This window comes from Pinus tabuliformis, chromosome 2_2 (assembly GCF_031772625.1).
Source record: "Pinus tabuliformis cultivar Carrire ecotype Pingquan chromosome 2_2, CPIR1, whole genome shotgun sequence".
Taxonomy (NCBI): Eukaryota; Viridiplantae; Streptophyta; class Pinopsida; order Pinales; family Pinaceae; genus Pinus; species Pinus tabuliformis.
In genome coordinates this window covers 1,046,952,290-1,046,979,834 of record NC_142300.1, presented here as the reverse complement: position 1 = coordinate 1,046,979,834, position 27,545 = coordinate 1,046,952,290, and the positions used below count along the sequence as shown (strand labels likewise).

Sequence of the window (27,545 nt, the reverse complement as noted above, 5' to 3'; positions counted from 1 at the left end):
ACAAAATATACTGCAACCAATCAAATTTGACCAACTCACACCTATAAGATCACAATACTTGGTGAGCCATGATTGGTTTTGTATGCCCAACTGGAATGCTAACATCATCATGATATCAACAGTACGAACTGCCTAGTCAACAACCCAATCAGCACACCTGCAAAATGTTTAGTTGTTGAGACAACTCATCATAACTTTGGCATACAACATCGGATTGAGGCAATTCAAGTGGCATTGGATTCGCAACGATGAATACTACAACTTGATTCTAGTTTCAAAAGATTTTGGGCTCTTTCATTTTTGAGAAAAATTTTGATTTTTGGATCATACCTCCCAACTTGGAACTTTTGGATACCAAAATTTATCTTCTCCTAGCAAAAAAATAGGGAAGAAGCTCAAAACTTTCCAAATCTCAATCCTTAATGTTCTGTTTTTAATTTGTGCCTTCAAGCTCCAATCAAGATACTCCACTTATCCTCTACATGAAGTCCTCACCTTCCTGTCAAGAATTGAGACACAATTCTTAAAACCATGCAGGAACAAAAACATTGATGGATCAAATCCAAACATTCTCTCCTAAGCCATGTTTCAAGGTTCGAACGACTTCTTCATGAAGTTCCCTTTTTGAAGACAAACTTGACTTTCCATCTTGGAAATCAGAAGCAATTCAATGCTTTCCATGCACTAATTCAATTTTTCTTAATTGTCCTCAAACTATGCGTGTACATAAAGTACTTTGGTTGTAATAAGTCAATGACACAACTGAATTTTTCCATAAAAACATAGTCATTTCTTGTATGATCTTTTTCAAAGATTTTATTCACAACAAGCTTCATCTTGAAACACTTGTATCGGTGAGCACATGACGCAATTGTAGATAAACTAGACGACATACACAACTTCATCCCAAAATTCCTCAAATAATTGGACTCGTAAACAAGCCAACATAACATGAAAGGTCAATGAAAAACATACTTGTTGCAAATAGTGACTATTCTTGTTTCACTTTACAAAATACCCAAGATAGGTAATGAAAAACAAGTATTTATAATCTATAAAGCAACAAACTATACAAAATAGTCTACCCAATATTTGACTCTCCTAGGCTTATGGGTTCTCTTTCTAAATCTATTATGCTTTGAAGGTTTCCTTAGGAACTATGCTAGCATCCTCTTTGCCACCTATTTATTTCCTTGCATTGGTTTGCACTTAGATACTTTCAAGCTTCTTGCCCATACATGTAACTTGGTTAGAACAAGCTCTGATACAAATTGATATGAAACTAGACGAGAACTTATCCTTCCCAAAAAATGACCCTCCTCTGACGCCTTGCAAGTAAAAATGGATCTAATGAAAATCACAACTTTTATGTTATCTTCAAGGATAATGAGTTAGTTTTTACGTGAAATTTAAACAAGATGTTAGAGTCCTATAGTGATAGGATTCATAATTTTGGATTGGCTAAGTTTGAGCCTTGTAATATTGTACGTACCTTTTCTTTCTGCAAATTTTTTCCATGTTAAAAATAAAAAATATTTAAAGAGTGTATGTCCTCAAAGAAACATCAAAGGAAAAAAATAATAAGGAAACGTCAAAAAATGAAAAAATATGAACCCCAAAAACAAAAATAGATCATGAAAGTGTGCAAGTCTAAATTCCACTACTATTTTACTGCTTTACTGTCTTAAATAATGGTTGTGTGTAGCTTGTCATACATGCCACAACCCATGGTAGTCAAACTACTTAATATTGACTATTTCATGCTTTGAATTTTATGTTTATAGTTCGATAATAAAATATGACCAAACAGTTTAATCTTGGCAGATCATTAGATAGGTAGAGAAAATAAAAGGAGCTCATTAGTTTAATCTGAGCCCTTGGATGATTTAAGGTTAGAATTAGATAGTTTACTTTTCAAAAGAAAAATTAATGATAAGGGTTTGCTAATCTAAACACACCCAAATAAAATGAAGAAAAATGTTAGAGTAAGTAATGGGTAAGTAGAAGAAAGGTTGTTGAAGTATAAAGCTAATTGGATAAAAACACATTTATCATGCTTCATTATATGTTTAAATGTGCATGAGCATTTAAGAAGGAATAAACAATTGTTTACAAGTTCATTTAATTAACTCCCCTTCATTCTTTTCACCCCTTTACTTACTAATTTCCCCGTCCACAAGTAAGTTCTAGTACTTAAATCCTTCAAGTCATAAAGGCTCAAAGAATTTCTCTGACTTTTTGTGGGACTGAACTCTCAACTTAATCACTTATGGACATCAAGTGTTAGAATTCCCTTCATAAAATTCATTTCCCTTCATTTCCCTAATAAAACCCCTTTTCCTAAGGTTAAACTTCAACCAAGTTAAAATTCCATTTCATTCAAAAAACCCACAAAAATATTTTATCCTAAGTATAAATTGTATGTGAATAAAATGCACAAATGTTACATTATGCTTAATGGTATGTTCAGTCTGCTCATTTCATATTAATTTTTAACATAATATTATAGTTCCCGATATACCTCTTCTTGTATTCAATTAAATCCCCTATATAATACCCCAACCCTTAGGCTAGCTATAAACTATACTTTTCCCCATATTCCTGACAAAACCCACTTAATACACGATTGCATAGTAAACCTAAACTAATCCGGTCATTAAGCTCCGCCCGATCGTTTAATCCCATGATTAAATCCTAATTAATCCCAAACCACCAAGGATTAAAGCCCCCCCCCTAAACATATGGTCATATCATCTGCACACATCCCTTGCCCAACTGCCATTCGATCATTATTGCCCTCATTCGACAGTCCATAGCCATATCAGCTTCACCCACCATCCAACCTTTACCCACTTGATAAAGTGTTTTTCTTGGCCCCCCATTTGCTACGTGTTGAGCACTGGCATAGATCAGGTGAGCCTTCCTAAATACTGCCTCCTCCATGAAAGCGATGTGATGACTTGGGAAACCGCCTCCCCGCTCAACTCGAAAAATTGCCCATTGTTCATTTGTGAAATTACCTGCCAAAAAGTGACAGTTGCTCAATAAAAGGCCAAGAAGCCCTTTTTCACCTTTTTCGCTCATTTTCTTTGTGAACCTCTACGAACCATTGCGACACCTGCAAACGTTGAAATTACCAATTGACCTCAAATTCCACTCCTAAAGAAGCTGCAAATACCCCAATCAACCTCTCAGTCTGTACCAGAGCCATTCAAACTCTTGCAGTTGCTGAGAACACCGAATTTGTAGTTAATTCACCAAATTCCAGGTATTTGAAGACAAATTACCAGACAACCCTTTCAATTTGAAAACATTTAGTATTTGAAGTGTTTTAATTAAGTAAAATTAATTGAAATTACTTTAAATTTAAAAGTTTGTGCCCAAACCCTTCTGAAAGCTTCCAGTTTCCTTCAAAACCTCTGAATAAACCTGTAGTGCCAAATTCAAATCCACAAGAACTGAATTATGGCTGTCACCATCGCCATGGATGTTAGACCTATCACAACTCCCCATTTGGACCTTGACCACCTCCTGCTGGCGAACAAAGATTTTCAAATCAGAGAAAAAAGTGCATATGAGATCTTGCTCAACATTCATTGTTTGAGTAAAGACAAATATCTAAACCATTCTGATGACATTGGCCTTTGGGCCTCCAATTGGCCCAAATACCAATTTCTCCAAGTACATATTTTTCCTAAAATTGTCCATATGCGCCATGCCTATTACATTCTGAGCTAGGGAGCTATAATGTCCCCTGACCAAAAATTTTTGTTCACAATTACGACTAAATCAATTAATGAGATTTTGCAGGTTCAACTAGGTCCAAACCTGACCCCACTCTCCATTATAGATTTGTTAGACCAGTACACCAAGTTGAGTCCCTCTATACTGGCCCAAATATTCTAAACTATCATTATAGAAGAGAAACACATTCCTAAATATGCCCATCCATATGTTTCTGCCATTTTCTCTAAAAGGGGCAAGCATGTTGTGACTATGATATTATGTATTCTAGGTTGTACAACAGATGAATTTGTTGATGAGCTCATCCAAGCCTTCATGTTTACTTTCACCCTAGGAAAGCCTCTTGCTTCTTTGTACAATTATGCCCAATTCATAGCCGAAAGGATGCATGAGCAGTTTACCAGAATGCACAATGAAAGAGTATTCTAATAATGATTTTTACTATACCATATGTTTCTTTATTACCAGTCAGACAGATTTTTCTTCACCTTCCAGAGTCTGGATACTAGAGGCTAGCCCAAGTCTATTATATTTTGGACACCACTTTTCCATTAGTATTCATCACCACACACCTACACAGACTTCATTGACTCTTTTGTCCATCTAGTCATGACCATGCTGATAGGAAGTCCTCCACCTAGAATAAGTCAATAGATCAAAAGAGTCCTCCAATTTTCCAAGCAAAGTAAAGTGGGAGATTGGTACCTTTACTAAAATCACACTAAAATAAGAATCTATGGTTGCTCGCTAGCCCCATAAAAACTCCCCAAATACCTCTCCATGAGGTTATTTTCTCTACAGTATTATAGTGAGATAATGAACTCTGATGAAGTAAAAAAAATTTCAGCCAAGAAAAGAACTCAGTTCAAAGTAAAAAATTAGTTAGGCCCTTTCATTTGCAATTCTAGAGAAGCACAGCAGGAAGCAGATCAAATTCTGCGACAAATAAAGTTCCAAAACAATTTCATGTGGAGATATGACCCTCAAGGGTTTATGACTAAACATAAACAAAAGGTCAAATTGGGGCCTTACATTCATCACCCCATACCAAAGATAGAAAGATATGCCATTCAATCTGGGTGGTTGGAAAACACTCTCATAGACAGGGATAGTACAAAGGTAGATGTTAAAATACCTTGTGTGATTTAGAAAGACAGCTTGATGAAAGCTCATTCCTACAGGGACCATAGAAAGAAGGAACCATGAGTACCCCTATTGTTTTTCAGACTCCTCAGAATGAGGAAAATAATCCCAAGAGTAATAGAGAGGGAGCCTCCAGTTCAGGCATGGAAACTTCAAATGTGTAGTATGAAGCCAGCCTGAGCAAAAGGCCAAGGCTCAATCCTATTTCAGAATAGGAAGACTCAGAAGGCTCAAAAAAATAACTAATATTGAGTTAGACATGAGCAAGGGCACAACTCCATCTGGAGGAACATAGGAGGCATCTACATCACATACTCAAATGTTATAAAGGCAGCTCAGTTTATAAGTCTCCTCATTTAGTAGGCATGCTGATAAAGAAAAGAACATAAAGGATAGGTTCAAGGAAATCAAGATGAGAAATGAGAAACTAAAGGCACAATCATATGCACAATATCTCAAGATTAAACCTACTAATCAAACTAGGTTGATGTCAACTTTTGACATCAAGGAAGGAAAGATGCAAATGTCCTTCATAAAGCCAATTGTACAACAACCAAGGACATTAGCAGATTTCAAGAAGATCAATTTTGAGGTATTGGAAAGGGATATTCATCCCATTGACCAAATTGAATTTCACAAACAGGCTGGAGAAATGATTTACTCCACCCTTACAGGAAAATCCATAGTTGCCCATTAGTTGCAGCATTCATTGAACAAAATTTCAGCCCAGTATTAATTGGCAAAGGCCTCCTCATAGGCCAAAGAAACTAGAATCAAGTCTTGGGAAGACTTAGTGATTGAATTGGGACATGATCCCAAAGACATCAAAGCTATTGGAAAATTGATTAAGAAAAAGAATGATGGCATTGCAGCGCTCTAAAAGCAATTGAAGATGCCTCAGCTCTAACATCCTTAGACACAGGAAGTCTTGGAGAACCAAACTAGACATGAAGAGTTGATGGACTTAGTCCTCAAACTAAATGATCAATTAAGGGATACAAAGAAGGAATTGGATAGTTTAATCCAATTGAAGGAAAGTGATCTTGGAACTGCATCAGTGAATGTCATCCCAACAGTCTCAACGGTTGTTCCTTCCACATTGGCAGCCTCATTAGCTCCCACAGCTCTTATGGCCACAACACAACTAGTTTCCACAGAGTCTACATCAGTAGCAAGTACATCAGGTGAATAAGCAACAAAGTTGGTTAGAGCAATGGAAGAAATTTCCATACAGACAACAGAGATGAATAAGATGAAAGAAAAGGTGACAAGCTTGGAAATTGGTTGAAGGGAAAGTACCCCTAGGGTCCTTTGGGCTAAGACTCTACTAGACTGAAAATTGCTTATTCAAAGAAACACACACACACAGCCATAATTTTTACTTTTAAGCAAATTCTAATGTTTAGGGCACATACCTAAAGTCCTACGTTCGAGAAGACCGTTAGAGTGCAAACCCTTCTTGGAGTTCCCTTCTTCTTTCTTTGACCTGCAAGACCAACAAATCAAAGAACACAACAGTACCTGTACAAATACTTATGTATAAATCATCTTCATGCTATAAAGTTAGTTATAAAAGATCTTTAAGTAACCACTTTCATAAGAATTCAACACAAGAATTTCATAAGCATAAAGAAAGATTATTCGGGAACAAAGACGTGTTTCTTTATAAATAAAGGCAAATAAAGTACATATATCGGAAAGATATCACCTGAACACCTTCAGCAGGCTCCAAGCAAGCTTCCTCCTGGATTCGTTCCAGCCTCAAGCCTCCGACAAGAGCTCCTTCCAAGTCCTACTCCAATGATGGTATCAAGGATGAATGATCACCAATACACATGGAAACAAGGGTTTCCTATGCAAGATGGGGGAAGTGCAGAAAGCACCAAGGACTTCAGACCTGGTCTAAGGGGAAAATCTCAGCATAATAATCTTGCTCTCCTTTCTCTCTCCCCTTGGCCTTCCCTTTGATATCTTTTTATACCCTCTCCAAAGTAGTTTTTTAGTTAGGAGTTAGTTGGGAACAGTTGGGCCACGGGCAATAACAGGTGATCCAGCAGGTAAACCCCGCGATCTCCGCCCGAAAAAGAGGAATTTATTATTTTTTAAGTGTTTTAATAGATACACGCGGGTTGAGTATAACAGACCCGCGTGTACACGCGTTTAACTCAGGGCAATGTCGCGTATAAGGAATAAAACACTGTTTTTTAAATTTTTGGACCAGGTCTGGAAGGAGGGGTTGCCCTAGGCCATGAGTGCAGCATCACAAACCATAAGAGTGAGATTTGGAGCTATAACAGAAATTGATTACAAGCTTGCTAAATTCATGCACAAAGAAGAAGTGAAAAAATTTGCTAGGATGAGTGAGAGATTGAAAGCCATGGAGAAGGACCTAACAGTAAAGGAACCCCTTCGGCAGGCTAAGGAACTACTATCGGCCAATATCATTGACTCTGTCAATTATATTTGGCCATCTATTCAGGTTATTTTTGAACAGATAGATTTGATAAAGATGGCTATAGAGGCCATCGAAAGAGTAAAAGAAGAAATAGGACAAGTGCCAGAAGATGCTACCAGAATTATCCAGTTCCTTAACAGTGAAAATAAGTATGAGCTTCGGGAATTGGAAATAGAGGAAAGAATAGAGACAATTTTTGAGGTGAGAAAGGTCCTCTCTAAGAGAAACTTAATGCTAAACTTGGAGGACAAGTGTCAGAATATGCAGGTAGCCATTGACAAATTTATGGCTAAGTTTCAAATTTTGAGAGAGAAAGGGTTACCCAGTCCCTTAGTGATAAATGACAAGCTTGTGACACAGTAGGATTACAATAGCAAAATCAGAGAGCTAGCAAAAGAACAGGTCAATACATCATCAACCAAGGCATTGCCAATAGGCAAAGTACTCTATTAGACATTTGAAAACTTGTTTTACCTCCAGAATGAGGCAAAACACCTGTTTATCAATAAGCCTACTTTTTCCAAGTACACCAAGGTGGACGAAATATATAGGAGGATGCTAAAAATCCAATTACCTGATGCTGATGCATGGGAGAAATTAATTGATTTCCTGTAAGAAATATGAAGTAAAAAGGTAAAAGTACAGTAAAAGTAAAACAACCAGGTCAAAAGATGAAGACAGATTAGCGGAGTTAAAGTGTATCAGTGTCAAAGTGTATAAGATGAAAGCCAAAAGTAAATGAAGCTTCCAACGTAAAAGATCAAACAACAAATCAGCATAAAGGGCTAAAATCAAACCATAAAAGACAACAATACTGAAATAAAATGGACAGCATGAAGCAGTTCAATAGCTATCTCTATCTTCTTGCAGGAATATATTTTTATTTCCTAGATTAAACCTCAAATTAGTTTGAGATATTTTGTAATAAACTTTTGTATAAATACTTCACAATTCGAAGTATGTGGTGTGGATTCTATTAGACATTTCTATAGACTTTTTGATCAAGAAGAACCAGAAGGTTATTGTATCAGTTGATGAGCAAACAAGCTAGATTGACTAATAAAGATTAGACTGTTCCAAGCATTCATGTGTTGAGAGAATTTCAAACAAGTATTTGTATGTGTTATTGTCATTTTTTCTCAAAGTTGTTCATAATCTTATATATGTTTCAATCTAAATGCTATAACTGGAATAATATTTTAGAACTTGTTTAAATCACACTCGGTTTTAACAGTTAAGCATTTGAATGTTTTCTTCTGATATTTAAATTAAATAATTCTTAATTGCATTTTGGTTTAGATTGATTTCATGAATAATCCAGGTTAAAGGATTCTTAACTGCCCTTTGATTTCAATTACCCCTTCCTTCCGCATTCATTATCCAGGTCTGAGAACTCTTAACTGCTCTCTCACCCCAAGTAAAACCCTTTCACCCCTCTATCTCAAACATCCTAAATACACTCTGCTATCTTGCCCTTGGAACATCCCCTTTAGTGAGTTAATCCAGTCATGCTTCCTTATCAGTTGATTTCATATCCCAATGGTCTAAATGACATCAATTTATCCATCTTTTTAACAGATCCCACCACCCAATTTCAAACAAAATCAAAATCCCTTGAAACGTCATAGCTAGCCTAAAACTTCTTAACTAAATCAAAGTTAAATCTTAAAGAGAGAGCCTTCTCTAAGCATCAGGAAGGCTACGTCCTCATCTCCAAAAGTGGATAGTGGTTACATTTGTTTTTTCCTTCTTATTACTTCAAAGGAATTATCAGACTGATAACACAAGAAACATATCATCATTTAACTCATATAGGCAAAAATGAAGAGAAACAACATAGAATTGAGTGACAAAGTTCACCCCTCCTGGGCTACATCTCTGGGCATGCTAACATAGCTAGACTGCTCCATAGATTTTATTGATATGAAAAGAGTACATGAAATGTGTTGAAAAATGTGTGGCTAGCTTCCACTTGAAGGAAACATTCAACTGCAAATAACTCTCACTCTAAATAGTCAACAAGAAAAGGGCTCTCACGTCAAGATCATGTACTCCATCTAAAAATGATCATAAATGTACAATAACTCCACATTGAAGTACTAAAAGAGAGATTTCCTCAAAAAGAAATAATGAGAAAAGACAAACATGAGATGCACCATAGATGTCACAACTGTTGCAAATAACTTATGAAGGATGGAAAACCCCTATAAGGTTCTCTCCATGCTCAAAATCCTTCAAAAATTGCTTTAAACCATTGATTGTCCCTGGCACCAATCAACTGAAACCTACAAAACGTATTTCCATAATTTCTCTAATCAGTAAAAAGAGGGTTCCATTGGATTTAGAATGTCCAAAATCCCATATCTCGTCTCTTCTTCTGCGCAAAAATGCCAAATAATCATCAAGTTATGGCTCGCTTGTTATGAAACTAGCTCAAGAAAAAGATAGAAAAGATAGATCAACACCTTAGAATTCAGCCTCTTCAAGGGGGCAACCCCTTTTACATTACATAAATGAACAATTCTTGGATGATTCAAATTACAAAACCTCCTTTCTATATATAGGAGTCTAAGGAGTCACAATATAACCTAGCCGACCTAACAATAATAATAGAAAGCCACAAAAATAAAAATAGAGGGATTCTATGGGGCACAGTAATAACAATATGGGGATAATAGAGGCACAACAATATTAATAAGGGGTACAACTACAATAGTAATGGGGTAATCACTAGTATTATAGAGACCCAACATGCCCCTCTCCTTCAAAAAAGTGTTGTCCTCAACGCTTGAGAAGTTCTGGATGCTTCTGTATAAAATTCTCATCCTCCCATGTGGAAACTTTAGCGGATAAGTTCTTCCACTTGATAAGATACTCCGAAATTGATCGATTTCATAGTTGTCGAGTTATTGTTTCTATGACTGCTTCCAGTTCCAATATAATTTTTCTTTCCTCGTCAAGTTCTGGCAATATTGTTTGAACTGGGAGCTTGTCGCCTATAACCTTCTTTAAACATAAAACATGGAAAACTGGGTGCAATCGAGAAGCTGCAGGAAGCTCCAATTTGTATGCCATAGTACCAATCTTGTGCAACACCCTGTATGGACCATAATACTTTGGTGATAATTTATCATCCTTCTTAGCTTGCTTCAGGGACATTTTCTTATATGGTTGTAGCCGTAGGAATACCCAATCACCTACATCAAAACTTCTTTCGCTACGATGTTGATCTGCCTGTTGTTTCATTCTGTTCTGTGCCAACACGAGGTTATCCTTTAAGAGTTGGAGGACTTGTTGTTGATGTTCAATGTGATGTTCCACTGCTTGAACCTTAGAATTTTCTCTTAAATATGATGTGATGGATGGTGGATGATACCCACAAAGTGCCATAAATGGGGTCATTTTTGTTGTTGTATGGAAGGAAGTGTTATACCCTCATTCAGCCAGAGGAAACCATTTGACCCATTGTGTCTGTTTATTAGATACAAAGCAACGAAGATATCCTTCCAAGCATTTGTTTACTATCTCAGTTTGCCTATCAGATTGAGGATGATAAGATGAGCTATGAGCTAACTGAGTACCAAGACAAGAAAATAATTTTGTCCAAAAATTTTGAGTGAAAATGGGATCTCTGTCACTTACAATAATCTTTGGGTTTCCATGTAGCTTTTGAATTGTTTCCATAAATGCAGTAGAAACTGTACTGGCTTTAAATGGATGTGATAATGCACAAAAGTGCACATACTTGGTAAGTCTGTCAACTACCACCATGATGACACTCTTTCCCTCAGACTTGGGTAAACCTATGATAAAATCCATTGAAACCTCCTCCCAACGTTGGCTTGGAATGGATAAAGGTCCTAATTGTTTCAACTTTATTTTGTTAGCAAACCAAACATTCCGCCACAAACTTTTGAATATCTGATTTAAGGCCATCCCAAAAAAATTCCTTCTTAACCCTGTGGTAAGTTTTTAAAAATCCTGAGTGCCCTCCTAAGGGAGAAGTGTGCAATTCCATAAGAATCTTTTGTTTTAGTTGGGAATTATTACAGAGGTATAAGCGATCTTTGTACCATAACGAATCATTTTTCCAGCTAAATGTATCAGACATACTGGAATCTTGTTGTAACTTTCGAATAAGTGCCCACACTTCTTCGTCATTCTTCCATTCCTCCCTTGCTTCATTTATCCAATCTAGTTGGATAATAGAAATGGCGCACAAAAATGCTTCCACATCCTCATTCTTTCTTGAGAGTGCATCTGCCACCACATTTTGCTTCCCTTTTTTGTAGATGATTTCAAAGTCATAACCCAACATCTTTGTGACCCACTTTTGTTGCTCTTCAGAGGATAATCTTTGTTCTAAAAAATATTTAAGGCTATCATGATCCATTTTTACCTTGAAGTGTCTTCCCATTAGGTAGGGTCACCATTTCTTAAGTGCATGGAGTATTGCCAACATTTCCTTCTCATAAATAGCTTTGTGTAAAAACTTTCCCTTGATTGGACGACTTTCAAAAGCAATGGGTCTTTCATCTTGCATTAAAACAACACCAATTCCATTTCCTGAAGCATCACATTCCATAATAAAGGTTTTTGTGAAGTCTGGTGTAGCTAAGACCGGTGCTTGGCACATTGCCTCTTTAAGATTTTGAATGCCTTTGTTGCTTCTGGAGTCCATGAAAATACATCTTTCTTCAATAATGTTGTTAGAGGTGCTGCTATTCTCGCATAATTCTTAACAAACTTGTGATAATACCCTGTCAACCCGAGAAATCCTCGCATATGCTTTATGGATGTGGGAATTTTCCATTCCTTAATGGCTTTAATTTTGCTAGGGTCTACCTTAACTCCTTCATGAGATACAATATGACCCAAATATTCCACCTCTTGTACTCCAAAGAAACATTTGGATCTTTTTGCATATAATTGTTTCTCCTCCAATAGTTGTAGCACCCTATCAACATGTTCAACATGATCCTTCTAAGACTTGTTGTAGATTAGTATATCATCAAAAAATACTAACACAAATTTTCTAAGGAATGGTTTGAAAATTGAATTCATCAAACCTTGAAATGTTGAAGGTGCATTGGTAAGGCCAAAAGGCATGACCAAAAATTCATAATGACCCTCATGAGTTCTAAATGTTCTTTTCAAAATGTATTCAGTCTTCATTCTGATTTGATGATATCCTGAACGAAGATCCAACTTGGTGAAGTAAATTGATCCATGCAATTCATCCAGTAATTCATCAATGACAGGAATGGGAAGCTTATCTTTAATAGTGAGCTTGTGGAGCTCCGTATAATCTGGACACATGCGCCATGATCCATCCTTCTTGTGCACCAATACTACTGGAGCAGAGAAAGAACTTTGACTAGGTTGAATTATACCAACCTCTAGCATTTCTGCAACCATACATTCAATTTCACTATTTTGGGCAAAAGGATATCTGTACGGCCTAATGTTTGGAGGAACACTTCTTGGAATCAGATGAATAGCATGATCATGATCACGAATAGGTGGGAGACCTTTGGGAGTCTCAAATACCTTGGAATGATTGTCCAAGACTTTTTGGAGATCTAGAGAAATAGATGATTCCAATGTGGAAACATCTAGCGAACATAATTGTGCAATTACACCTCTTTGCTCCTTTTTTAGAAGCTTTGTCATACTGTTAGAGCTGATTATATTTCCCGGTTTCCCTGCAATACCCCTTAGTTCAACTTCCTTTCCTTCCACAGAAAATTTCATGAAGAGTTCTTGAAAATTAAAAGCTATTGTACCCAAGGATTGTAGCCATTGGACTCCTAGTACAACATCAACACCTCCCATTGGAATGGAAAGCATTGGGCTAGTCAATACATATTCTCCCATGGATAGCTTGATATTATGACACTTTCCCGAGCAATTTATTGTTCCTCCATTTGCAACCATCACTTGAGACTCTGGTTTTGGATATAAGAAGCAATTCAATTCTTTTGCTACCTTACAATGAATAAAATTGTGGGTACTTCCTGAATCAATCAACACTATTACCTTTTTCTTCTTTATTTGTCCTTCTATCTTGATGGTTTGAGGAGTGGTAATTCCTACCAATGCATTACAAGATATGGTCGGATTCATTTTTTCTTTATCTAGGCTTTGTTCCTGGAGTATATCCTCTTCTTTTGACCTTTCTTGCTCCTTTTCTTCTTCCTCTTCACAATCTATGTAAAATAATTTCTTCTCAGCACACTTATGACCTTTAATGTATTTGCTATCACAACTGTAACAAAGCCCTTTTGCTCTGTTTTCTTCCAATTGTTGTGGTTTCAACCTTATAGGTTGTGGAAGACTAGGGGCAACAACAATTCCATCTTTATAGTTGTGAGTGGTATGCTTCCTGGTTTCCATAATTTTGCTTTCCATTTTTCTTGCTAACCTGAATGCCTTCTCTAATGAATCAAGTTCCCAAAGGCGAACATCATGTTGGATATTATCCTTTAAAGTCCCTATGAACACATCAATCCTATGCTCCTCTGTAATATTTTTTACCCTTATGTTCAACTTTTGGAACTCCTCAACGTGCTCCATTATTGAACCCTTTTGTTTGAGACTTATCAATTGGCTAAAAAAAGTGTAGCTTTTTGTATCCTCATAATGTGCTGTCAATTATTCCGTAAAAATTGCCCAAGTGATAATTTGTTTATGAGAGCAAAGTCATTGATACCATACAAACTGATTTGGTTCCAAATATAAAGTTGCAATACATACCTTTTGTGTGTTTTGCACATTATTGAGATCGAAAAATTGCTCCATCTGTAATATCCATGTTGCGGGATCCTTTCCATCAAAATTCCTCATATCGATTTTTGAAATATGGTGGGTCTTCGATCCAACATTAGGGTCTATGGAATCATGATTAACATTTCTTTTGTTCTCATCATGAGTTTCCTTTACTACCATTTCACCATTAGTGACCATTTCTTGTAGCAACTTATTCATATTTATCTTCAATTCCTCCATGTCTGTCTTCAAATCTGTCTTCCAATCATCCATCTTCGCTTCCATGCCATTCATCTTAGCTTCCACTCCCTTTATCTTAGATTCCATGCCATTTATCTTAGCTTCTGTTAGCTTTTGTGAGACTAACATTTGTTGCACTTGGTCTTGTAATTTTGATATATCATGTAGCATTTATTCCTCTTCTTCATGAGTCATGCTATTGCTTTCAGGTTTCTTACTAGGTGTTTTCATTTTCTTTCCTTTGGGCATCAGTTACTGATAACAATGCTCTACTATGCCCTTTGAATTCCTTCAAAACAATTTTTCAAACCAAGCTTAAGCAAAAATTTAAAAAAATCTACACACCTTTCTTCACTTTGTAGGAGCTCGATATTTCCTCTGATGTATCTTTGTAATTTCTGATCACCCAGTTATAAAATTGCGACCTGTAGTAGCCCTTTGTGTCCTCTTTCCAATGCCACTAGTCTGATCCCAATTGGATTCTCCAAGGAAGAGTTATGTCAAATCTCCCACAGTGACCTGATTATATACTGGTTCAATAGAGCGAACTTATACGACGTGCCATGTGTCCTTGTTTCGACCATTGGCTCTGAAAAAGATATACAAGAAACTACAGTCTATCCTCTTTCTGTATCTTCTTACGAAATTTCAATCTGATGCTCAGAGAGAAAGTTATGATGATTTTCCCCAGGTCACCTATTTGGAATGTAATTTAGGAGTCTACAAAAAGACCAACTTCCTCAGATCATATCTCCGCAAATGTAGCGTGAAAATCTATGAAATTAGGACCTGAGATGTAGCGCAAAGTCTTCTCAAACGGGTTTGTTTTTTAGCTTCTAAAACATCATAGAAAAAAAGTTCTAGTGAAAATTCCACGATGACCTGTTTGGAGCAGCGAAACCCTAGAATCCAAAGCTTTGATACCAAATGTTATGAAACCAGCTCAAGAAAAAGATAGAAAAGATAGATCAACGTCTTAGAATTCAGCCTCTTTGAGGGGGCAACCTCCTTTACATTACATAAATGAACAATTCTTGGATGATTCAAATGACAGAACCTCCTTCCTATATATAGGAGTCTAAGGAGTCATAGTATAACCCAGCCAACCTAACAATAATTATAGAAAGCCACAAAAATAACAATAGAGGGATTCTATGGGGCACAGTAATAACAATATGGGGATAATAGGGGCACAAAAATATTAATAATGGGTACAAATACAATAGTAATGGGGTAATCACTAGTATTATAGGGACCCAACATCCTCCATGTTTCTCCTAATATTTTTCCTCCAAATTGGATCAACCTGCAAAAGAGAGTGACATTTTCGGCCTTTTACGCTCAGGAGGTGACAAATGCACCCACAATATGTGCAAATTTTCCCTTCTTTTAAATGTCCAATAACCTCATGAGTGAAAAAATATGGCCACATGGGGCACCATAATGCTAGGGTCTCGACCAATAGTCCACCCCCGCCAGTCTTGGTGCCTTTTCTCTTAGGTTGAGGTCGCATGGAGGTGATGTGGTCAGGGGTTAGGGCTAACCACCCGCCTCTGCTATGATAGCCCTCAAGTTTCCCATCATTAGTTATGTATAAAAAATGTGGTTTGGGGTCAGGGCTAACCACCTGCCCTCGCCACCTAAGCCCTTTATCTTTCTGCCAGAGATTATATACAAGACCATAGGACCTGGGCTATGGCTTATAGCCTGCCCCCTCCACCAAGCTCATGAATTTCTTGATGCTCGGTCCTGTGGCTTTTTCTGTGACCAAGGGTTGTCCCCATAAGTGCTCCACCCTCCATTTCTTCATTCTTTGCCATGGTCTTGTGGGTGTAATACGATCGAGCATCGGGGCTCACCACCCGGCCCCTCCTCCCAACGCACCCATAACATAAAGTTTAAATACATGTGGAAAACACTATGGTTAAGAACCAACATGTATTCTAAGGGTAAAGCATGGAGTCTGTGGGAAGCCGGTCACGTAGTCAATCCTAATCGAGTTTGTTGAGGAAATAAACAAAATTTTAGCCAATGTGGAGGTGCCACATGATGGCCTTCGGTTGGGCCATGTGGCAGCCTCCCATTGGGCCAAAAAGACATATTGCAGCCAATAAAATTTTGTCGACTCACACCTATACAATCACGATAATTGGCGAGTCGTGATTGGTTTTGTATGGCCAGTTGGCATGTTGACATCAATAGTATGGACTGCCTAGTCAACGGCGCAGTCAAGACACTTGCAAAATTTTTAGTTATTGATCTGAATTATCAGAATATCATAACTTCGTCATATGAAATTGGATTGAGGAGATTCAAATGGTGTTGGATTCATAACGATGAGCACTATGACTTGATTCTAGTTTTGAAAGAATCTAGGCAATTTCATTTTTGATCAAAATCTTGATCTCCGGATCAGCAAAGTTGTAGGTTTTAATCCCGTATAGAAATTACCTGCATATGAATTCTAAGAACACAGAAAAATAAACAATGCGAGAGCATAACACATAAAACACATACAAATGGAGATTTTCCCTTGGATCCCAAAACTGGGACTACCAGCTTGATTTTTCATTATGTTCTTTTCAATGTTATAATACATATTTATACATGCTGAAGCATCCAATACCATGGACCAAAAACCATCGCGTCCAAAACCATGGACTAAAAACAATCACGTCCAAAACCATGTGTGAAAATGATGCAAAAAACCACAGGTGGGTCCACCCAACCTAACATAGGTTCCAAAAGCAAATTTTTCTGAGGCATTGCCCCTGACCCCATATAGTGGGCTAGTTATGGAAAGAATATAACACAACTCAACATTCTCCCACTTGTTATTTTCTTTACATAGGGGGCCACAAGAGAGCTTAGTCATTTATCCAGCCCTGCAATGCCCACTGTTTCTCTACACCAAGAGAACTTCTCAGAGCTCACAAATTTTGTCAATGCATCTGCAGTATTATTCAAAGTATCCACCTTTACCGGCAACACCTTTTTGTCTTCTATCATATCCCTCACAAAGTGATATTGAACATCAATGTGCTTCGTCTGTGAATGATATGTAGGGTTCTTTGCCAAAAAAGTTGCACTTTGGTTGTCACAGTCTATCCTTATAGCTCCTTGTACTAACCCCATACTTGAACACAATCTCTGCAACCAAACTGATTCCTTTCTTTCATGAGTGGATACCATGTATTCTACCTCTGTAGTTGATAGTGCCATTACAGAATGTTTCTTACTCATCCAACTGACTACACCTCCAAATAGGTTAAACACATACCCACTTGTAGGTCTTCTCTGATCCAGATCTCCAGACCATCTGCATCAACAAAGCCATGAATATCCAACACTCTGTCCAATCCTGGCCTTCCTCGGTAGCACAAACCATAATCACTATTGTCACGCAAATACTTGAAAACCCGCTTCACTGCTATCCAATTTTCCTTTCCTGGTTTTGACATAAACCTACTCAATACTCCCACTGAATGTCTAATGTCTGGTCTAGTATAGACCATTGCATACATCAGGCTATCGATTGCACTTGCATATGGAACATGAGACATGTCCTCTTCCTCTTCTTGTGTCTTGAGACATTGTTCAACAGATAACTTTACACCTACCGGAATAGGAACCTTCACCGGTTTACTATCCTACATATTAAATCTCTACAATATTGCCTCGACATACTTCCTCTGATTTAACTAGAGCTTCCTCTTTGCCTAATCTCTTTTAGTTTCCATGCCAAAAATATAGTTTGTAGCACCAAGATCTTTCATGTCAAATTTGGAGGACAATTGGGTCTTCAAATGCTGGATAATTTCTTTGTCATTTCTAACCAGCAACATATCATCCACATACAAGACCAAATAAATAACACAGTCACCAATTAATTTAAAGTACACATAGTGATCTAGTTTGCTTCTAGTGAAGCCAAGTCCCCGTATAAATGTATCAAATTTCTCATACCACATCCTTGGTGACTATTTTAACCCATAAAAAGACTTCTTTAACTTGCATATCAGTTCTTTCTTACCCTTCACCGCAAATCCTTCAGGTTGCTTCATGTATATTTCCTCTTCCAGATCCCCGTGAAGAAATGTTGTCTTCACATCCATCTGTTCTACTTCAAAATCAAAAGCAGCAGCAACAGATATAAGTAATCTAATAGAAGTTACCTTGGAAACAAGAGAAAAAGTATCACCAAAATCAGTTCCGGTACTTGGGAATAAGCTTTTTCAACCAACTGAGCTTTGTATTTCTCCACCTTTCCTTCTGCATTTGTCTTCTTCTTGAACACCCATTCGCTGCCAATGGGTTTCCTTCTAGCCAGCAACTCCACCAGATCCTGAGCCTCATTTTTGTGCAAAGATTCCATTTCATCAGCCATGGCCTCTTTGCAGAGTTTTCCATACTCTGAATCTACTGCTTCCTTCAAAGTTCTAGGATCATCATCAGTAATAGATAAAGAAAAATTTGAACAGAAAACAGATGGATTATACCTTTCTGGCTGCCTTATTTCTCGAATTGATTTCTCACACCTGGATTTTGTGGCTCTTCATCTTCTGATTCCTTCTCTGCTGTAGAGTCTGATTCTTCCTCCTTTAGCTCAAACTCTATCTTCTTAGGTTCCTTTGGTTGGACTTCTTGTTTAATAACATCTTTCACCTCTCTGAACACCACATCTTGGTTGTACACAACCTTCCTTGTTACTGGGTTCCAAATATTATAACCCTTTAAACCATCCTTATACCTAATAAAGATGCACTTTTCAAATTTACTATCCAACATGGTTCGTTTCTCCTTTGGAACATGTACATATGCATCACATATGAATACCCTTAAATGTGAAAGAGAGGGTTTCTTACCAGTCCATACCTCTTGTGGAGTTTTATCCTCCAACATTTATGAAGGCAATCTGTTGACCAGGTAACATGTTGTCACCACTGCCTCTGCCCATAATTCTTGCCCTAACCCGACACCATTGAGCATGATTTTTTCCCTTTCCATCAACGTCTTGTTCATTCTTTTTGAAACTCCATTTTGTTGAGGTGTATATGGAGTAGTCTTATGTTGTGCTATACCACACTTCTTATATAATTATTCAAATTCCTTACTGCAAAACTTTCCATCGTTATCTATCCTCAGCACCTTTATCTTCTTCTATGTCTAGTTTTGCACCAGAGCCTTGAATTCTTTATACCTGTCAAAGACTTCAGATTTCTTGTTAAGGAAATATATCCATGTATTCCTTGAGAAGTCATCTATAAATGATACATAGTACATAGACTTACCCAGTGATGGAGCCTTCACAGGTCTAAACACATCACTATGCATAAGATCTAATATATGTTTTGCCCTCTTACCACCAGAGGGGAAACTCACCCAATTTTGCTTCCCATATACACAATTTTCACAGAAATCAAAATCCCGAGAGTTTTTACTCATACCTTCTACCATACTTTTACCATGAAGTATTTGAAGGCCCTTCTCTCCAATATGTCCAAGCCTTTGATGCCACAACATGGTCTTCTCTCCAGAGACCACTAGATTGTTTGCTCCAATTTCAGGAACCACAGAACTGTTGCACCCATCAACAATCGTGCCACCTTGTAGCTTGTACAGAGTTCCAATCCGAACTCCCGCATCAATACCAGTGCTCCCCAAACCATCTTGCATGTATCCTTCTCAAACACTATTTTTACACCTGCATCATCCAAATTGCTTATAGAAATCAGATTTCTGGCCAATGCAGGAATATGCAGAACACCTGGAAGTGTTCTAACCCTTCCACCTTGCAACTTCAACTTTACTTTTCTACGACCAATGATTATAGCCTTCCTATCATTCCCTAAGAAAACATCACCACCATCATGTTTCTCATACTCGCAGAACCACTCTCTATGGGGAGTGAAGTGAAAGGATGCACCTGAGTCAATCAACGATGCCTCATGATCTACATGTGTACTTGAAGAAGTCAAGTACACATCCCCACCTTCATCTGAGGTGGTTTTTGCCTCTGCAGAAGGAGCATCATCAAATCCCTTTCCTTTATCAAGAGATTTAGATTTACAGTCTCTTTTGTAGTGCCCTTCCTTTCCGCATTTCCAACACACCACCTTTAAACGTTTTCCTGGAGATTTAGGTCTCCCTCTAGATTTACATCTCACACTCAATGAATCATTTTTGTTTATGTTCTGGGACCGTCCTCGTACAGACAAGGCATCACCATTCTGGCTCTCCATATTTTTCCATCTCATTTCCTCTGTTAGCAAGGATGAGACTATTTCATCAAACTACAAGGTAGTTGCATTGCTACCTATTGCAATAACCAGACTATCCCACGAATCTAGTAGAGAACACAACAAACTGATCCACTTATCTTCATCTGAAATTTTAATATCAATAGATGCTAACTAACTTACCACAATATTAAATGCATTCAGATGCTCTGTCACTATTATAGCTCCAAACCTCACTCTTGATGTTTGTGATGCTGCACTCATGGCCTAGGGCAACCCCTCCTACCAGGCCTGGTCCAAATATTCAAAAAACAATGTTTTATTCCCTATACATGACATTGCCCTGAGTTAAACACATATGTATGTGGGTATGTGTATACCCAACCCACGTATATGTCTTAAAACACTTAAAAAAATTAAAACTCCTTAATTTAGGGCGGAGATTGCGGGTTTTACCTACTGATTATCTATTAGTGCCCATGGCCCAACTGTTCCCATCGAATTCCCAATAAAAAACTACTTTGGGAGAACTATAAAAAGGCTTCAATGGGAAGGTCTAAGGGAGGAGAGAATAGAGAGAAAGATCACTCTGCTGAGATTTACCCTAACCAGGTCTGAAGATCCTTGTGCTTCCAGCACTTCCCCCATTTGCAGGAAACCTTTATTTCCTTGTGTGATGATGTCTTTCTACTTGAGAGATCATGGATTAAGTCATCGAAGGAGTTTGTTGAAGGCTTGAGACTGGACGAATCTAGAGGATGGTTCCGCTTGGAGCCTGCGAAAGGACGAATCAGGTGAAATCATTCATTTCTGTAGTTTAGTTATTTATAATAAAATAAACACTTGTCCTGTTCCTGACATAAATCTTCTTCATGTTCATGATGTCAATGTTATAATTCATATGTGAATGGTTGTTTCTATTCATATAACTAACTACCTTTCCTTATGTTATGAAGATGATTTCTTTATGATGCTTGGTCAATATAATGCTATAATTTCTAGAATTGTTGGTTTTGCAGGTTGAAGGACTAAAAGGATCTAAAAGAGGGTTTGGACCCTAACTGGATCTTCTCAAATGAAGGACCTCAGGTGCACCCCTTTTTCGTATAGTTTGTTTATATTAGCATCATGGCTATATGGAATGAGTGTTTCTCTGTGTAAATAACCTCCTATCTACTAAGGTATAAACCCAAGACCCTAGGGGAATTTATCCCTTAACAGAATTGGTGACTCCACTGGGGACAACAATATTGTTGTTCCTAGTTTGGGTTTATTCAAGCCAATCAGGGCTCAGCTATTTGTTTGCTTGTTGTTACTGTGTAGTCTGTTCCTATAGGAACTTGAATTATTAGTTTGGTCAGTTTCTTTAGAGTGTTTTTTGTTTTTTTTTGAAATATTTTATATACGTTGTTTTTCCAGTTCATAGAAGCATATATACGCATGTTTCCTTAAGTAAAACTACATATACGCAAGTTTCCTTAGGCCGAGTCGTGTATACACACAAATGTGCACTAACACAGTCGCGCGTATCTTGTAATTTTCAATATTTTTCAAATATGTTTGTTTCTGAAGGTCTTTCTGCTGGTTTGATTCAGTCCTGAACAGTTACTTTTCTGTGTCAGCCTTTAGGTTTACAGAAAGTATCTGATTTCAAATTCTCTCTGATTGTGGAAAGTGTTGGTCTTATTTGTTTTTGCAAGCAGCATCATTTTGTTTAAGCACGCAAGATTTCTTGCTGGGAATCTTGGTTGCTCTGATTCCTCAAGGCAGGAAGGTTGATCTCAATCTTTGTGTCAAATCTTGTTTTGGTGACCTTTTTTCTTGCTTGTCGAAACTACATTTTTGTGACTGTCACACGGAATCAGTCAATAGTGCGGACACAACCGACCTTCCTAGAAGTCTAAGACATTCTAATGACAAACAAAACAAACTAGAGCTATCCTTCTCTAAACATGCATTATGATATGAGAAATCAAGTGTTTTGTTCTTACCTTTGTTCAAACGCTGTTGTAGAAGTCCAAGCTTTGTTGATCTGGATGAGCTCCTCCTTTTCTCCAAAACCTGCAATCACCAACAGTCAAACCATTAAATAGCACCTGATTATAACATAAAACAAAGCATATTCAACATATAGACCAAGGAGTACATGAAATAACTCATAAACAACAAGTTATTGAGAAGAATGGATTAATTTGCATTAAAGGTAATCAAAAGGAACCATTACAACCTGAGCCTTGGTGTTGTGCAAGCTCCTTCCAGGGTCCACAAGAGTTCTCCTTTACTTTGACAAAGCTCACCCACTTCCAAATAGAACAAGCAAAGATGACAATCTCTCCTCACAAGCTTCTAAATGGGATTCCTAATTCCTGCAGCATTTACCCTTAGAAATGTATAGCTTTCAACCTCCTCTCCTTCTGGCCCAATGCCTGTATTTATAGTGTTCAAGAGGAAGTTAATCAGGTCCACCATCAATGGGATAATCCCCTCTTTGGTTGGGATAGCTCCCCTATTGATGGGATAAGTTCCTCTTTGGTAGGAGTGCATGAACCATCTGGAGGCGCTCAATACACGTCGAACGACCTTCTAGAATGCTCTAGAAATGACCACAAGTGACTTTTTAAAGATGAAACTTGCGCATTTTAACCTTTTTAGGGGGACGCACCTGCACCTTTACATACAAAGCGTCCAAAGACGCAGCTTTTGTGAACCTTGGGTGCGTCCCCGCAGGTAAGGTTGAGAGAACCTGCGTCCCCAGAGATAAATACATTTAGAAAGACTTTCTCTCTTTTTTGGAGTTTGACATGGAGAGCAGAGGCATAAGACTTGCCTAAGAGGGTAGTATGACTGTTGATAGAGTCATCCTAACTGTAAATAGTCATGGTGACATTTTTTAGTGTAACAGATTGCCCCCTAAAGTGCGAAGCCTGAAATAGATTAGGGTTTTGTATTATCTAGGAAGGGTGAAGCGCTTTATCATTTCAAGGATTTCTCGTGGAGAGCCTGGTCAGAACCAGCAATTTTCAACACAAAATACATGTATAAGATTATATCATCACTGAGGTAGGAATTCCTATACTCAGATTAAAACTTTAACTAACAGACTAACTACTCTGATACAAGAATGATCTTGCAGTACATCATAATCATAGACTTTTGTAGACAGAGTATGGACGCAGCCATCTGTTTATGATTAGTCTACTTAGATAATGAATACTAAACTCCTCGCAGCCTGGATGGTAAAGACTCGATCCAGGGTCTTCATTTCTACTTCTCGAATTAGTACGATTCTAGCCATGCGAATAAATGAGTTAATGTCGAACATGGTAGAAACCACTTGATTACCAGTCGATGATGTGAACTGTTAACAAGCGTGAGAGAGACCACCAGTAATGTCAATGGTTCTCAAAGCACCCAGTACAATCCATGAGATGTGAATGAATGAGTTGATGTCGAACATTTCACGGAATCCTTCGATCGAAATTCAATGATGTAAACTGATGTCAAAGGCGAGAAACCTGCCATTGATGCATGCAGACTTCAAGGTACTGACGATTTCTAAGTCATCTCTCTAGATAATGTGCTGATGTCGATAGAAAGCGACCCGTTGCAGGCAAGCCCACAACACGAAATCATTGTTCAAGTTGAAGAAATGTTGTTGTAAGGACTGACTCAGGGATGGTCAAATGGATGACAAGTATTTTGCAGATGAAAGTTTTGCTTGCAGACCTCTTGAACACATAACGACACGACAAATGGCTTGGTGCTGAATAACTCAAAGTTAATCCCCGGAACCCGACTGAAGACTTTCAAAGTGGTTTGATCAACTGTGAGGTGAAGGATTTCCCAACCCAGGTGAAAGAGTGTCGTATTCAAGAGTGGTAATAAAGTTTCTTCTGAGACAAAAGGTAACAAATAGGCTCATTCTTCTCTCTTTTCCCCCACCATTTCTGGCAAGTACCTCTTTATTTTTAACAAGCTTGAGGAGGATAACATATGCTTGATTATAAGCTCATCCTTCGGATGAGTCCAACCTAGTTTTGATTCGAACCCTAGGAAGGAGTGGTTCATTCCTGTTTGTAATTGAACAGGTCCTTTACTGTGAAATGTTTAACGAGCCCAGTATAGGAGAAACTCAGCGTTTTTCAATTTTAGAGAGTCTGAAAAACTTAAGAAGACTCCAAGTTGAACTTTTTCGTAGATTTGTGTCCCTCAAGCCCGAAAAAGTATAAAATAATACCTGGGGGAACCGCTTGATCTTGCGACCAAGGAGTACTTTCATAATTAGTGTCACTGACCTGAAAAGTAAAAAGCGATCAAGAACACGTCGTTTTATTTCCATATCGAGTTTGAAACGACAAAAACCCGACAATCTTTTCCTGATTTTACGGTCAGAAAAGAGCTATAAGGGGACCGTCTTTTAATTCCGTTTTAACGAGTGTAAAAGAAACGCTCGGCAATCTTTTCATTTTTTAGGAGTCAGAAAAGGGCTTAAAAGATGACTCTGATATTTTGGTTCGTGAAAAATGACAATTTTTCCTCTAAGTCCCTTTGTCCTGCACAAAAGCAACACATTACTCATACCTGTTTAAGATAGGAAAAAATACATCGAAAAACATCTTTCCATGGTGAAAAATGAACAAATTCATCCAAAAAACCTATAAAAAGACTTTTTACCATGTCATTTTTACCGTTTGACTGTTGAGGTTGAAAAAAGAGCTTTTGGCAAGAAACTTCTCGTGGTCGCTGCGGAAAATCCGACCGTCAGAATCGAACGCCGTCTCTTCCAGGTATTTTACAACATCCTACTCTTCAATTTCATCCGATTAAAGTTGATTTTTAGGTTTTAGTTTTGGTTTTTGGGGGGGTTTAGGTTTTAGAATGCGCCCCTCGGTGGACGCAGGTGCCCTTCGGGTGACCTGCGTCCCCCGACTTTTTCCTATACAGGAAAATGGTCGGGGGACGCAGCCCACCTTCAGGCCAGCTACGTCCGGACGCCCTGTGTTGTAAACGCGGGGTGCGTCCTCCGTGAAAGGCGGATTTTAAAACCCCAATCTCCACAAATAACCATTCAAATTTCCCCAAATCAGTTCTAATCATTGTTTCTTGGTGTGTAGGGCACTCACCATGTTGGATTGGAGAGAAAGAGAGCATGAAGACATTGATTTAGCTGCAATTGAACATCAACCTTCCATTGATGCCCTAAAAGAATGCGGGCTATATAAATACTGGGCCATACCTGGCATGAGGGCTCAGGTAAGATTCTTAGAATGGCTGGTTGAGAGATGGAACGTTCAAGAGAAATGCTTTTACATAGGAGGGCACCAGCTCGAGATAGAGCCCTCGGATGTATACTTTCTCACTGGCTTGCCAAATAGAGGCGAGCAACTCAATCTAGCCGGGACTAGGCCGGGTGGCCAATCCCTTGTTAGTCTCCGGGAAGATTGGTGCACACCATTCGAAAGGCGTGGAGATCAAACACATCTCTCTGCGCGAACTCAAAGTTATAGCATTCACGGTTACCAGAATTTGCGGCGCGGCCGCTTTACACATTGCTTCCGGGTCCCAAATGCGGATGGCAATTGACTGTTACCAAGGCACCATTTTCAACTGGTGTGATGCTGTGTCGGCTAATGTGAAGAGCCAACTGACTAAGGCAAAGAATGGACGACTAAAAACTTTTGGATATGGGCCTTTAGTCGTGAGCTTTGCCTTAGAGAGAGTTCCGATGCTGATCCCTCAGCAACTCACTGTTGATATCTTGGGTCCTCGGGAGCCAAAGCTGGTACGATGGGTTGCGGTGATGGCCCGGCATCCTGACGAGGGTGCGGCAGTTGTTCGATTTTCTGATAGTTACTTTCACTGGTTGGAGGACCAGGTTTTCTCGATCCAGGACTTTCCGTATGCCGGAGTAGATTTTCGAGGTGATCCGGACATGGTTCTTCCACAGGGAGAACAATGGGATGACAGAGGTACTTTATTTTTCACAAGTTTTCAAATTATGTATTTTTTGTTTTTTTATATATATCGTCTCAAAACTGACAGTAAAATTTTCAAAATGCAGATGTTGGTCCACAGCGCCTAGCCAACCTCCGGCCTTTTGAGAGAAGACATCCAGTTGCACCGGTACCGGCCCCACAGGACGCGGCGGCTGCAGAGGTACTAGCTGAGTTGGAGCATGATCTAGAGCGTCTGACGGCGGATATGCCTGAGACTACTATGGATGATATTCCTATCAGACTTCAGCGCTATGTAGTCGCGGTCCCTGGACCATTTAGGAGATTTTTGCGTAAGGTAGCCCGTGCAGTGGTGTCGTATAGGGAGCACCACCAGTGATTGGCTAGTCACTTTGTAGACACATGTGACATTTTTGACTTTTTGTACTTTATCATTTTTTCCGATCATAAGGTGTTTTTCAACCTATGATCGAAGACGATGTATATTTTTTGACACACTCCTATCTATATATATATCACTATTACCGGCTTATCTTGTTTAACATGTATGATGAAATGTTTTTAAATTTACTTGCATGATTATCGTAAATGTCTGTCCAACACTCGAGAAGCAATTGCATCTGCTAATGTATTTAAAGACCTTGGAATATGCTGATATTCAATGTAATCAAATTCACGTTCCAAGAGACGCACTCTCAAAAACAACCTTAATAACACAGGATTTCTAATGGCATAAACTCTATTAAGCTGTAATACAACAAGTTCAGAATCTAACCTCACTATCAAACGTCGAATTCCAAATGAAATAGATTCGGATAATAATTCAACCACTGCACTGTATTCTGCAATGTTGTTCGTTGTTTGACCGAGGCTTACCCCATGCATAGAAACTAACTCGTCAGAGGGTGAATAGATAACCCAAGCTGCGGAAGAGATATTCCGTGTACTACGACAAGCACCATCAGCAAATCCAATGTATGTTTGGAGAGGCGTCGACATCTG

At 38.3% G+C, this 27,545-nt stretch overlaps 1 protein-coding gene across 1 annotated transcript in view; it reads right to left on the bottom strand.

The window, feature by feature from the left end:
- Nucleotides 1-27,545, bottom strand: part of LOC149196952 (S-type anion channel SLAH1-like) — a 107,708-nt gene that overhangs the window by 28,823 nt on the left and 51,340 nt on the right. The gene's annotated exons all lie outside the window — the stretch shown is intronic.